The sequence below is a fragment of the Melanotaenia boesemani genome, chromosome 6, assembly GCF_017639745.1.
Source record: "Melanotaenia boesemani isolate fMelBoe1 chromosome 6, fMelBoe1.pri, whole genome shotgun sequence".
Classification (NCBI taxonomy): Eukaryota; Metazoa; Chordata; class Actinopteri; order Atheriniformes; family Melanotaeniidae; genus Melanotaenia; species Melanotaenia boesemani.
In genome coordinates, this window is record NC_055687.1 from 7,073,517 (window position 1) to 7,089,202 (window position 15,686).

Sequence of the window (15,686 nt, forward strand, 5' to 3'; positions counted from 1 at the left end):
GAAAGTCTGAACACAGGAAACAAATGAGACATGCTTCTCTGCACCATCAACAGCTCCTGTTAAGATGCCCTTGAGCAAGGTGCTTAACGGCCGACTGCCCCTTTAGACAGTCTGGTGCTGACTGGCACCAGCCTGCAGTCGAACTGGACAGCTTCAAGGTCTTAATGTCCGTAACTGAGTGAGTGTGAAGGTTTCTGCTGAATGAAAGCGCACAGCAGAGCTTTTCTGGGTAAATAAAGATAAAAACAAATAGCACTGGATGGTCAGCTATGCTAAAGCAGTTGCTCTTTCTTTGTCTAGACAAAGCATTTAAAGCTGCCTGGATAAATTTAGGAATACATAAACATCTCTCAATCTGTGTCCAGCTCTCCTGCAGAAGCTTTTACTGAAGATGGAAGGGAAAAGCAAGCCAGATTCATCTGCACTTCGCATCTCTAAATGACTGCAGCACTGTATTTTGAAGCCACGTGGCTAAATGAAAAGGCGCAGGATGTCTTGATGAGGGAAAACTACCTGTAATTTGTTCAACCAGGAAAAAGGTTTATATATAGAAATAATACAAGGTCTATGTCTTTTCTCTCTGCTGCATGCTCTCTCTTTATTTTCTTCTTTTCTCTGAGGAATTCAAGTGAGCCTCCATCAACAGTCCTTAGGCTGACAGGAGGCCTCCAGAGTGCGTTTTGTCCGCTCGACGCCACCTCCTCTGCTGACAGCCTTCAGTTGCTTGGAGACGTTGGTCGCTCCAGAGACGAGCTCTGGTAAATGAGCAGGTTTCTGATCAAAGCCCATGACGGCTTCACTGCTGCCTTCCATACAGCCACACACTCTCACTTCCTGTTCAATGCTAACAACAACTTGTAGGCATTTCCCATACATCACACCCTGCCATTACTGTCAAAAACCACATTCTGCCAAGATGTGTCGACTTGATTGGGGGTTTTCCTGCTATTAGCAATGCAAAAGAGAGCAAATCTGAATTTTAAAACATGAGGCTGTGCGATAATTAAGCTGTCTGATAGGCTTTGCATGTTTTGGTGGCACCATAGGTTTGCTATTAGATGCTTTGTGCTGTTGATTGTGGTGTATAATTTACTCTATACCCTGCACGCTTTAACCATGCAGGACTGAACAGCCTGTGCTGCTGTCATCAATTTCCAGGCAAAAAAACTGAATTCATTCTAGAAATTATTTCAGATTGTGGTTGTAATGGTGGCTATGTGTGTTTCCAGCAGAAAAAGACAAACTCAACTTATGCTTTTGCTGCTAAACCTGTATAAGTTAGTCTACATTTATACACATAATATAACGTACCCCTGTTAGGTCTATACAGTATTTTATATTTACATTGAGTATCAACTGTGTAGAGTAGCAGGCATCTGCAGATGACAACCATAACTAACAAACTGTCCCTGATATCTTTCTGATCTCTCACCACTTAGGTTTTAGTAAATACTTTGTAATATGACAGAAAATAGCAAGTTAAGGTAAGACTGCAAAGTCCTTGTGTACTTGCCCCGGTTTCATACATCACACCACTAAAATGAACATCCTTGTTGTCTCACTTAATGGCTTGCAGCAAATTCAAAGTTTAACCATCACTAGTTGCATAGAGCAACACTCAGCTGCTTTGTTAGTCCTTGGAGCTGCTATCAACCTCTGTAGCATCACTGCAACTATGTTTGTTTACAGCAGAAACAGCAGGAGCAGCTGCTCACGTTCTGAACATACCTTAAAGGTACAGTCAGTACCAGCTGTACCATGGTTTCTGCAAGTCAATCCATTATCTGGTACTTATTAAATTACACGTGAGATCCTCTGTATGTCAACATGCAGTTTACAAGTGTCCTTAAGGAAGATGCAGAAATTCCTCCTGGTATATCATAGGTGTGGGAAGTTGTGTTTAAAACTGAATATTAAGACATGAGAATGACTCCATAAAGGGTGTTTCATCGCATTTCATCACATAGTCAGGAATGAACTTTTACTTCTTTTACTGGGTTTTTTCCTTAAAAAACAGCTCTGTAAATGTCAATGTTACTTAAAATGTGCTTATATAATTACCATGTATAAAAAAACACACTTCAGTTCAGTTGTGAGTTAAAAAACAAACTATTTTGGATTATGTGGACATATTTTTCAAACTCGCATTACACTGCTCTGACAAAGATGTAATTTAAATGTATTTAATGTGTCATACGGATCAAAAATATGACATTTTACAGGCTGTGTGCTGACAGCAAGATGTCCCTAGACATCATAAAGATGCCAGTTAAACTCATAAATGTAAAGAACAGCAATGATCTGTGAGGATTTAGGAATTTCTATTGCAAAATTGTTATTATTACAACAGGCACACTTACTTACTTACAAAACTTGAACTTTTTGACCAAACCGAACCCAACCGGAAATAGTAATTCTAAAATGAGCTTTATCCGAAAACACGTTTAAATTCCTTATCAAATTCCGCTTAAGATCTGGGGGTTGGGAATGGTTCTAATTGGACAAGGGGCAGACATGACATATTTACATCTACCGGAAGAAAACAAACTCTGTTTCGTGCTTCTTTTCATTTGGCTACAACATGGAAGACACATAAACAGAACCATTTTGTCTTTGATTGTGATTCTAGTTTTGAAGGAGCAGCTTGACACCAGCATACTACTTCACTGAGGAGGAGAAGGGAGATAGAATACTGTACTCGCTGTACTCTACTGTCATTGCAAAGAACAAGGGAACGAGCATGCGCAGAAAAACCAGAATTCATTTAAAGCAGAATGAATATTTACATGATGGAGGAATTATTCATTCGGATTTAAAATCAGAACAAACCAACCACTTACTTAGAATTTAACTTTAATTCGAAATGACCATTTTCATTCGGAATTAGGTCTTTACAAGGTCATTATAAAGAGAATTTCATTATAATTCTGAATTAAAGGGAAATTAAAACTCATGTAAACATGATCACTGTCTTGTCACCATCTTTTCACTGCTTCTACAATGCAAAGTAAATGATGAATGGACTGTACTTATACAGCGCTTTTCCAGTCATGTTGACTAATTAAAGCTCTTTACACTACACATCACATATCACCCATTCACACACACATTCATACCCACATAGACACAACAGGAAGCAACATGGAGTTCAGTGTCTTGCCCAAGGAAACTTCGGCATGTAATCAGGGGAAGTCGCCCCCGTCCCCCACCAACCAACTTTCCGGTTGGTGGGCGACTGCTCTTCCTCCTGAGCTACAGCCGCCCCAAGGTAAGCATGGAGAAGCAGCTTTTAGTCACTGTGTGCCACCGAGCCGGAACCTGATCTTTGTTTTTTAAGTAGATGCATCAGTTTGAATAGCCTGAATATAAAATGTGCAACAAAAAAGATGCTAGTTGCATTTTAAATAGATAATGCAACATTTATATATAATTGGTAGAGGATGATCAGCTTCTTCTATACAGTAACAACAGACTACAACTGATGAATAAATATTGCAGAGAAGAAGTGAAAAGTAGCATTAGGCTAAATGGTTTAAATGGTTAAATTAACTGTGTACATGGATTCAGTTTCTGATCAGACATTAAAAAGTAAAGCATTCTTTGCTTGGGTACACACACTTAAAAACATTCCCATTTCCAAACCCTGGACATTTCTGCAGCTTCCCCACTGAAATGTTTGCAGTGAGAGTTCTGCTCGCCTCTTCAATTATGTCTGAAGTTGTTGACAGGAGCAGAACCCAACATGTCAAATCAGATACTCAGCAAGCAGAAAGCCTGTCCAATCCACCTGGCTGGGAGAAGTTCATGTCAGCGTGGAGTGTGGGTGTGGGTGTCAGAGGTAGCTTTGCTGCATCACAACTTGCAGCCAGATGTGTTGTGATTTAGAGTCAAGGAAACATCTCGGAGCCTCAAACATGGGAGCTAACATGTCTTCGTTCCCTTTCTCCTCTGACTTTGCAGTCATACTTTAAAGCCACCAAAACCATCTCCTCTGGGAGTGCTGGAGGTCAGAGAACGGTGTTTACTATAAGTCAAGAAATTGTTCCTGAAAAGGACAAAATCTCCACTGGAAAGCAGACTGAAAATAACAATAATTGTCAGTGCAACACTAAAAACGTCTCTTTTAAAGACTGCCAACTGTTAGCCAGGCTGTTCCTCACTTTGCAGTTTCTCTAAAAATAACAAAGTGTGAAATGGTTTGGGGGCTTGCAAATTGCTTTTGACTGTAAAACTGTTTCAGGCTTGTGACCTGTTTGTTGCCAAGAGATTTAAAGTTGCATCCAGACTGCTTGTGCTTTAACACCACCACCTTCAAACATAGCTTTGAGTGTTAAATATTCTGGGTGTTTATGTCACCTAGACTACACCTTCACACCTAATCCGTCATTATCTTTGTGCTGCAGTGACAAAAGCCAAATGCTCATGTTGTGTGCAGCAGAGGGGGGAGCTTGTCTAACAACGCTCAGTTGCATAACAACAACATAAGGCATGGTGTTGCTCATTGCTGTTTGGTTATCATCTGAATGCAAATTGAATTCTGTTTATGGCCTCCAATAAGTCGTATTTTATCAAGACCATGTTGAACTTAATTATATGACACTGCAACAGAAACACAGAGGTGATTTTACACCAAGCAGTGACTAAGATCAGGTCTTCCTTTAGTCTCAGAAAAAAGTTCTAAAACTGGCATCATAAACTACACGATCAACTAATCCTAATCCTTTTTACCAGGGTGTTTTTCTAATTAAATTCTTTTTAGTATTTAAGTGTAAACACTGAAAAAAAGCAGGAAAAATATGAATATATTAAATAGACCAGAAATAGAGCTAGTCATACTGGATGTAGATTAATACCAGTATATTTAGTTTATTGTGTCAGACTGAGTTTCAGTGACATTTATGCTTCTGTGGTTTCATTATTCTGCTCTCTTGTTTTCACACATGATCATGTTAACGTCCAACATCTCCATACATGTGATTCACATGGCCACAAATGCTTGGATGGAGGTTGGAGGTAGTAAGGAGGTAATAAATGGAAGCACAGACCTTTTTGATATTATGATTACTCTTTTGAAGGAAAGTTTTCCTTTCCTCTCACTTAGAACTGCTTGCATCACTAACAGGCTGTATCCTGTAAATAGTTACGGTTAAACTGTATTAATTTGTTGCAGGATTTTAAAACCTACAGGGTTACAGCTTACGTGTTTTCACACCCATGCATCTTTATTTATTGCAAAGTGTAACATTTACAGTGCATTTGTGTATGTGATAAGATGACAACATCATAGGAAAAAAAGAGGATAAAAGAAAAAGAGGAAATAAATCAAATTTAGGGGAAAAAAAAGACACAACGGAATCTGTCAAGTGTCAAGTATTGATATTATACAAGCAGTATTACTGTGTGGAGTCTATAATAGTATATGTATAAAGAGTGACCATATATAAAGTTATTAAATAATAATGATTATAATATTGTTGTTATTAATAATACTCACAGTAATGATATTAACAGTGATGTAATACTGGTGCATTTTGTCAGCCATCATGTGAACGCTGGTCGATCCGGGTTGTTGTTGGTGTAGACCATTGTCTGTTTTAGAGTTGATCTTTGTTTTAAACATGGATGTTTTAAATGTGTGGAAAAGTCTCAGGCTGATCTCAGAAATTCATGAACTGAACCACAGAGAGGGACAAGGGAGCCTGTACCAGTAGCTACGAGGCCAGAGGCAATGTACACTCTGCAAAGACCACCACTTCACCACAGACTCAACACACAGACAAATAACCACTCACACTCTAGAGTCCTAAAACTCTTTATGAGAGTTTTAGGACGTCGGTTAACGTAAGACGCACAATTTTTTAACTGGGAGGAAACCGTAAAGAACTCATGCATGCATGGGAAAACATGCAAACTCCACACAGAAAAAGAACAAGTGTGATTCAAACCAGGAACCTTTTAGCTGTGAGGTGACGGTGCTAACCGCACCAAGAGTCACATTTATTTATACAGCACATTTCCTGCAAGTCATGTCGCACAAGGGCTTTACAATCTAAAATACAAGACGGTCATGTGAGGGAACAATAAAAAGTACAATATAAATAAAAGCAAGACTAAAAACAAGAAAACAACTAAAGAAATGTTTCAGTCAACTTGTGCTAAAAGACAGTCCATCTTCATTCAGTTGTTTGTGCTGATCTGATATACAGACTGTTCCAACACCACTTAAAATATATCAGTTATTGCTAAATATTTATATAGTAATTATGTCATTCTTACCAGCTGTATTTTCATATCTGCAGCTGTATGTAGGTACAGTGACTTTCATGTACCAGGAAGCTTTTATTTGACAACACTGCAGCATTTTTTCTGATGTGGTCAGTAGGTTCTTATAGTCAGAAAATTAACATATTACTGTCATTAAAAACCAGTAGAGGACGTTAAGTAGATTAATTAGTTTTATCTTTTTGTTTTATATTTGAAAAATGGTGGATTACACTTATTAATGCACAAACGGGCAAAGGTGCTGAAGCTGATCTCATTAAAGAAGGAAAACATGAGGGAATCTGAGAAAAGAAGAAACATGGGCACAACTTTTTCTCTAAATACCCAGTAATCTCATTCTTTCTACACATTACTTGCCAAGACCAGGTTCTTGAAGAAGTTTTTAATTTTAAGACATTTTTTCTTTGGTAGCAGGTTGAGAAGTTTCCGTTTAAGTCAAGCTAAAAAGGAGCTTGTAAGTTGGCACATCTATGTGATGCATGTTTGTGTAAATGCTGCATAAATATGTTATTTTGTTTTTCTGCATACAGGTCATGTTTCATTTAAATCTGTGCATCTGTAGCTGACTAGTATCACAGCAAAGCCGCAGAAATATAACTCAAAAATGAATTAAGGATTGGATATAGGTCACATCTGAGCATTGAGCCCAGTAATGTGAAGCCCACGTTATTGCAGGTTATCTCATGGGGATCATCAGTGTCTACACCAAGTTTAATAACAACCAGTTCAGCTGCTGTTTTGGTCTCAACTGAAGCTTCACTGTGAGCACAGACCAAAAAAAAGTTCATTTCAGTACTCCATAATTAAAAAACAATATATCTCGTAATCTTAATTCACACTTTGATGTGGAGGAATATGGTTGGATGGTTTTAGACAATTGAGGTTTTCACTGGGCAGCGTTGGAGGGCAACTGGGAACCAGAGATGGAGCGTATGCTAATAGAAACACAGTGCTAATCCATCACCCAGTCTCTTCAGAAATAATTAAGTCAAATTATAGACAGCCCCCACACCGGCACTTTAATCTCCCTCCAGATGGGGACCCTGCTGATCAACAGGTGGCCTCTCCTCATATGAACCTTCATCCCACCACTGTCATGTGAATCCATACCCGCAACAATGGTGGACCAGAGGAGCCAGACATCAGGGTGAAATATGAGACGCATGTGTAATTATGATGGAGCGAGTGTACGTGTTGATATCTATTTCATAATTAACCACCTACTGTGCCTCTGTGACACCTGTCTTTGTCTTTTGCCTGTGATTATAACAAAAGGCTGAAAATGAGATGCAGCCAGTCCCTGAATTCAAGTGGCTTTCTCCTGTTTTCACAGTTCAAGTTGTCATGTTCTGTTTTTAGCAATGAAACAAAGCAAAAAAAAAAAAAAAAAAAACTCTGCAACTTGATGGTGGATATTTAGTCATTTTTATCTTAACTTTCTGGTGCAGTTTTGTTTAAATCATGACTTCTGGATGGGTTCATGTGGACATTGTTAAATTCACTGCTTCCTTGGAAAACTGCCGACAGTTACTGGTACAAATCTGTAAAAATGTTCAGTCTTAATCATACCGTAGGCCAGACTACAAAGGAGGTTATTCCCCTGCTGGTGATTGCTTCTTCAGTTTATACACATATCATCATACAGTATAAACTCTGCCTAATCAGGGTGCCATTGCCCTTCCTCACAGAAGAATAGAGAATTATACATCCACGCTGCAGCTGCGGATGATGAACTCTGATTGCTTTTCCCTCGTCTCTCTTCCATCACTGCAAATTCATCACACTGACAAATCGTTTTCCGTATCCCACGTGGGTGTTGGTGCAATCAAACTGTAACGTGCGCACTAATCGACCCCAATCAGCATCGTGTTTTGAATGCCACCTCTAGACGCGGTGGGTTGAAAACACAGGCAGATCTGAGGCGTCGCTTGTTCCATTTGACAGTGGCTTCAGGCAAACTGTGAGTCCATCCCGGAGAGAATGAAATCACAAGAAAAACCTGAGGCCACCGTGTACATGACTCACAGAGATGTCTAAAGATGCAGATCCAATCAGCTTTGCAAAGAGTCAGTGTGGCTGTACATTTTCTGTCAATTTTCCAATTCATTTGTCAAATACAGTTAAATAAAATGGCTACATTTACATTTATAGTGCTAGTAGTCCTGAAGGTCTCGCTGTAGAGCTGAGAGTTTGGTCCTGACACAGGGGTGGTGCTGCAGAAACAGGAACCCTGCACACCAAATCATTCTAACTAGAGACAACTTTAGAAATGCTTTTGATAAATGTTTGGCTCCAACTCCTAACACCTCCACTGGGAGAGTTCAAACAACTTGAGAAAGTCTGGAAGGCTGAGCTGGAGCAGGTTAATGGGAGTGGGAACAGACTTTGGCACAAGGAGAAAGCCAAACTTCTTCAGCAGAAATGTTTAGATATCATTAAATCACTCTTTCTCTCGCCTGTATGAGAAGATGTTACAAGAAAAATCATTTATTTTATTTTCTGGTGCAAGTAATCAAACAAAAACACTTGTTAAAAGTTTAAGACTTTAACCTAAAGGTGAGTATGTCCCTTCAGTCCATGTACCACAGCTCTTTTTCATCCTGTCCATTATTTAAAGACAGAGAAGAACTGTGGAGGGATATTAATCAGGTGCGATACTCTGAATGTTTTCCACTACCAAACAACTCAATGTACCTGTCCAGGATAGTTGGATGCACTTTTTCATTATTTGAATAGAATTAGCTAACTCTTCCCAGAAGTAGATAAAGGGATTGTGCCTTCCTCCTTATGGAGATTAATCTGATTTCAGATTTCTTCCCAGGTCAGTGCATGTCGTCTTTGCAAAATATTTTTATCTCTTTTGTATTTGCTGGTATCAGTGCCAATCAATTTTATTATAGTTTTTGTCCTGGCATAAGATTTGTTGATTTATTTTCTCGTTTTCATCAGAAACAAATAGTAATAAAACTATGAAAAGTATTACTCAGCTAAATTAACACAGTTCCAGAGTAAGTCGAGTTCAAGCAGCAAAACCACATTTAAATGAAAGAGATGGAGCATCACAAAGAGGTGGGATTGGGCTTCTGTCTGCGTTGCATTGCTTTCCGACATTTTGTTTATTCCTTTGGCAAAGGCTGGAATTTAATTTAAATCATCCATAAAACTTCTACAGATCAATCTAAAAATAATTTATTGGTTGTTTTTTTTTGTCTGTTTGTTTGTTTTGTTTTGTCATGATCAGTGAGTTTCAGTTTAACTGTTGGGTTTATGTTTCACATGTTTTTTGGTTCAGCTCGTGTCTTTCTCTTTCTTTTTGTTTCCTTGCTTAAACACACCTAATTCAAATTATCTAGTTTTCGTATAGAACTTGGTAACAAGCTGTTGGATCCATTTCATTTGAATCAGGTGTCTTGGAGCAGAAAAATATAAAAGCTGCAGGACTGCAGCCTTTGAAGACCAGAGACTGAGATTGTTGTTGTAGAGGATTTCCTCCTTGTGTATAACGTTAAGTTTACTTCCTGTTCATATCAAGCCTGGTCTTCAGTTACTGATACCAATATGTTACCAGGGCCCTAAATTAACTTATGTGATCATAAATGATATCAATTCTTTAAATGAAATGACCACAAAAAACAAAACAAATAAAGACCAAAGTCTAATCATTATGTCACTCTAACCAAATTCTGCTCTCAGCTTTAGAGTCTATAATATTATTTAAATGCAGCCAGATGCTCATTTTTCATTTTTTTTTTTTTTTTTTTTTTTTCTCCTTTCTTCCGCTTTTACTGACAGGCTAGCATTTAAATCTGGCTATCCATCTCTCTGTCGCACCCCTATGCTGTCTTCAGAGTTCTGCCCCACCCCTCCTTTTACATAATGGTATGATCCCAGTCTTCCTAGCATGTGATTGGCTGTGATTTAAGTCCCGCCTCTGCTTGCTGAGCAGCATCTCATGAAATTTCGGATATCCCCTTTTGGGAGTTAGCTCTTCTCACTTCTCTTTTAGGAAATGTCACTAAAACTGTCTCGTAAGGTTCTATTTTTACTCATCAAACTGAAATTTAACCCCCCTTTGGCAGGTTGACGGAGGTTAATTTAGAGCCCTGATGGCCACATTTGCTCCTTGTTTGTAATTAGCTCTCCATGTATAAATACTCTAGTTTCTTTTGTTCATGGACAGATCCTCTTCATACCCTGCCCTGGTTGGTTGGTCATCGTGTCACCCTTGCTTCACTTTGTTTTGGTTGAAGGTTTTATTTTTTCTTCTAGCAGGGATGGTGAAATGAAGCCTTGTGAAGCACCAAAACACTTGACACGTGTGCTGTGACTCACTGTGTCAAAGCATGACATCACCTGGCTGTGTGAGTGTGATGCGTTTCAGGAAAAGTGCTGACAGGGCTTCACTACTTCACTGCGGTCCTAAGTCTCACTGTCTCATCTTTGACTCAGTGTTTAACCTTCTGGACTCGACGGACACACTGGTGGGTCCAAATCACATATCTGACTTTATGCAGCCATGCAGAGTCTCCATTCCAACTTCAGGCAGCAGCGCAGATTTCAAACTATATAACAGTTTATAAATTGTTATGGTAGACCAAGTAAAACCTGAACTATGATACAAAATGTATGGCCTAATTTCTTTGTGTATATTATTGTCACGTTCGATAAAAATAGTAAATTCTAAGGAAAGTGCAAGAATAAAATGCCTGAGAAAAAAATCCTATTGGTGGAAAAATGTACCATATTAACCAATCAAAATATTATATGACAACATGAGGCATTTAGTTGTTGTGGAAGAGTAAAAGTTGCAGTAGTGACCAAAATCCAACAAAGCAGATAGAAGTGCTGCCTCCTGGTGGACAGGAGGACTAACACATCCTGTAAATATAAAACCTGTGACATGCGCTCTGTCTTGTGGTGGAAAGGAACTGTTTTTTTGAGTGGAAAGAAATAATTTATGTTACATCTTATGGTGGCACCTGATTACTTTGTAGTTGTGCAAAATCTGCCTCAGACATTGGTGCATTTTGATGTAAATGGTTTTTTATAACTTTGTATTTGACTAAATTTGTACAGTAGTCGTTAAAATCAACTATCTTTGCAATTTAAGTAAAAATAAATGGGCTAATTGAACACATTTGTGGGTTACACACTAAATAAATCTAACTTTTTTATACTGCGTTACTGTATTTATGAGGTTGTAATATTAAAATCCACTGACAAGACCCATTCCTTCAAAATCTCTGTGAAGCAGCTCATTGCCCATCTGATGCACATCGGATGAAAGGCCTCGGTTGGTGTGCTCATGTGACTTAGTGTGCTGAAGCAGTGTATCAAAAAAGTGCTTGCGTCACTTCAAAAGGTCGAGCCGATGGACTCGAGCGTAACATCACCTCCAGTAAGTCCAGCACTTTTTGTTCCTTTGAAATAAATCTTAGTTTGCACATCTGCCTGCCCCTTCCTTCATCATCCTGCTTTTGGTTCCTACCTCCTTGTCTTCAACCTTGCCTTGTGACAGTATTCATCATTAAGTGCATCATTTGAAGAGACTTTGCTTCTTTTGTCCCTACTGAGGACACAGCATGTGATTTCAATACTGCATCGACAGCCTTAATGGAAAAGCTCCTGTGAATAAACTAAACCTCAGCTAAACAACCCCTTGTGGTTTTTTTTTTTTTTTTTTTGTCAGTCTTTCATTTCTCATGTTTAAAATTGGAACCAGAGAGAGAAGCCTTTTCTAATAAATCAGTTGAAGTTACATATAGATGTAAAAATATTACCGACTAGCAGACTGTAAGTGCTGTAAGTCATCTTTGTTTTCTCCTGGTGATGAAGACAGTTTTAAGCTTTTGTCAGTGACTCAGGTTGTTTCCCAAAATGAAATCATGAAAGATTTGTGACACTTTATTAAAGTCTGTGCCCTCTCCTGTCTGTGCATAAACCTATCTGAAGAAGACAAAGAGTTTTAGAGGAGGAGCAGCTTCAAACTCATCAGAATATGAGAAGTGCTCAGGTCTCAGCAGGGAGACGGCTGAGAATTTCATTATCAAGCCGACAAGTCATAGTTATTCATAGTCGTCAGGCCATTTTCCTTCTTTCAAAAAAAGAAAAAAAAGCATCATGGGAAGGCTGGGAGTGTGCTCTGTAAAGTCTCTGTGCAAATATGTGTTAGGAAGAAATCTAATAAGTCAGATTTTTATGAATGTTTGTTTTCAGTTCAGCTGAGACATCACATGCTTCTCTTATGAGATGAAAAAATTGTTCATTGTCTTAAGCTCATAAAATCACGTCTCAACCCCTGGAGGAATGTCAAGCATGCATTTCTTTCTGAATCAAGCCTTTTTTACATTCCAGGTTTTTACATTCCACCAACCTGTAGCAGCAAATTGGCTTCCCTCACATGAATAAAACTTTAGATTTTTCTAAAAATTTGTCCCCACACTGGCAGCTGAGATTTGATGTAGAGTCCGAAAACATATTTTGCTTTGCTCACTAAGCAGGACGTGAGGTCGAGGCTGAGGTCTCTTCCTGTACATTCTGCCTGTGTAGCCCCGCAGGCTCCTTCGTGTCCAACAATAGCTGTGAAAGATTCGCTATTTCTCTCCACACAAACATAAATTCGTTTGGTCCTCTATGGGAGGTGCTATCAGGGCCAGGCTGGAGACCGGCAGAGGTGTTTTGTTAAATTTAGATTGTTTGCTCCTCTGCTGTAGAGACCCTGATTGCATTTCAACACAATCAATACTGGCATATTGGATCTGAGTGAGAGGCCAATAAGAGCCAATAAAGCTTTGAGGGGGCGCTCAGGCGTATTGTCTGTCGGGTAGGCAGGAAAACAGCAGTGGCCACGTTAAAAGATGCAATAAGCAGGAAGGCTGAGTGAACCACAGCAGTGTACAAACAAACCTAAACACAAGACAAACCAACACAGATCCAGACTCACTCGAGTACATATGTACATACACACACCACACATTCCTTATCTCGCTATCTCTCTCCCTTCATTTCTTCCTTCAAGACACTTACTTACTCATCTAATGACGCAGGTCTCCCACCCACGTGCTGAATTCATAATTCAAAAATAAAACCCTGAGCGCCTCAGGACGTGCTGAATCTCTGGTGGTGGATAAATAGACCGTTTAGAAACCACATTTATGACTGGAATCTCAGAAATCTTTAAGGATTTTAGATGATAATCAAACTGACCCACATACCTAAATCTCTCTGGAATTGTCTTCCTAGTGCACACCTGCTTTCCCATTTTTATTCTCTGGCCTTCTGACCCTCCATCTTTTTCCTTTTTTTCCCCATAAGAACTGACATCCAGCTGAGAAACCAGTAGCCCACTCTGACCTGAACAACCTGAATCAAATCATGAGCAGAAATTACCTTTGATACAGACTCCCCCATCGTTGAAAGTGAGTTCTGTTTTTAGATACAGTCTACACAGAAAACACTACAGCGTTACAAGGAATGCTAATATTAAGCACATTGCCTAGCAGGGAGGGGGAAGGGTGGGGGGTGGAGGAAGGAAGCGAGCAGAAATCTGCGTTTCCTGTTGCTTATAAACTTTGTCAGCAGTTGCAGCCGTTTGAAGCTTGACGAATGAAACCTGCTGAGCTCTGACTCTAAAGCGCTGCTCTGACATCTGTGTCTCTGCAAACAACCGTTTGGCATTTTGCTGCCTGAGTGCGTAGAAATAAAACACATCTCTTAGTGGGCGTTGAAGTACATATGGAGGCAGAAACAAGAGGCTGTGACACAAGCCTGAATTTGCTTGGACAGTGTTTCATTCATATTGTATGCAATTTTCTGGAACATTTCCACAATTTACCCATTATCACTGTAAATACCTACATCAAGGATATGTTAGTGGGCAGTTACGGGCCGGTTCCAAAGGAGGTCCAGGGTTGTTCATTCAGTATTTTCTAATATATAATGACAGTTAGCCTGGTCCTTGTATTTGTTATTCTCCTCACTTTGGGCTGCGTCTAAGCTACAATCATGCCTTGATTTGAGCTGTGCAGCCACACCTTGGGCATGTGGGAAATAATGGAAATGTAATGTAAAAACCAGATGACCGTGAATTCAGTCCTCAATGTCATTCTCCCCTTCAATAACCGTGATTCAATTCCAGCTCTCAAGCTGAGGAGCCAGGGGATAAATCCCAGCTCCCCCGCCATCCGTGGACTAATCTCCCCTTTGGAAAGCTACTCCGGCATGCAGCGTTCCTGCTGACCTCCTCTGCAGCTCGGTCTCATATCTGAGAGGAATGATGGTGGGGAGGCTTCTCCTGTGTGTCACTCACCTGCCGTCACTGCTACAGCTCATATTAACAAGGGGACTCGGGGATCTCGGGGGGGCTTTGCATATAAATGATGTGACTAGTTTCTGAGATCATATCAAAAAATGTGTGTGGGGGGGCCTCACACGCTCACTAACTGCTTTTGATGTCAAGGGCGACATCTTTATTTTCCAGTATTCACTCCCCACAAGCCGCAGAGACGCGCCATATTGAGCAAGTTTTCAATGTTTCATGCTTCCTGACATTTTTACCATTTCAAAATCCCATTTTGGAAACAACACGCCTCGGTTTGCTTTGCTTGTATTTACAGTGAAATGGTCCCTTTCCACACCATCTAACACAGCAACAGCCAAGTGCTTTCTCAGTTCCCCGTGGGGTCATGATCTCAATATCAAAAAGACTTTCTGTTCGCTTTTGTTTTGTTTTGTTTTTTTTTCCCTGCATTTTCAGAGGTGAATGAAAGCTAGAGGAGTGACCATGAAACTGAATGCACGCTCCAAATGTGATAAAGAAACACGAGGCAGCAACAGCAGCTCATTTCTGGACTCACGCTGATATTAAGAAGGGGGCTGGCTACTTACAGTATTCCACCAATTTACACCACCTTTCATCAGTGTTTCTGCTCTGCAAGGTGTTATTTTAGTACATTTGGTGGCTGATGAACAACCTGCGGGGACATTGAGGCGGCAGCAGCTGCAGCAGGGTCATGATCTAAGGCTGTGGTGGGAAATTATTGCAAACATTATTCATGGAGCAGGAATGAAATGAAGTCAGCATCGCCAGGGCATACTGTGTCTCCAAAAAAGAGAGAAGTGAAGAGGAATCAGTCAGCCTTTAATTTGTTTCCCATTAAATGTGCTGAGGCAGAAATCTCCTGCTTTCATTTTTCTCTTATTAAGCAAAATGTTACAAAACAAAACCAATGAGAAGCCGACTTCCACAGTGGTTATATAAGAATGCTGGAAACTATATAAAGTAATTCAGTAATCATAACTGTTTGTGATATAACAGAATAAACTATGCAGCAGCTTAACTATTGTGTTAAGAGACATCCAAGTTGACACAAGAAAACAACTTTAACATAAACATGACACAAAAT

The 15,686-nt window shown here is 39.6% G+C and overlaps 1 protein-coding gene across 1 annotated transcript in view; it reads right to left on the reverse strand.

Annotated features, from left to right (window-relative positions):
* The window catches only part of LOC121641337 (raftlin-like), a 156,646-nt gene that overhangs the window by 104,489 nt on the left and 36,471 nt on the right, over nt 1-15,686 (reverse strand). The window lies entirely within an intron of this gene.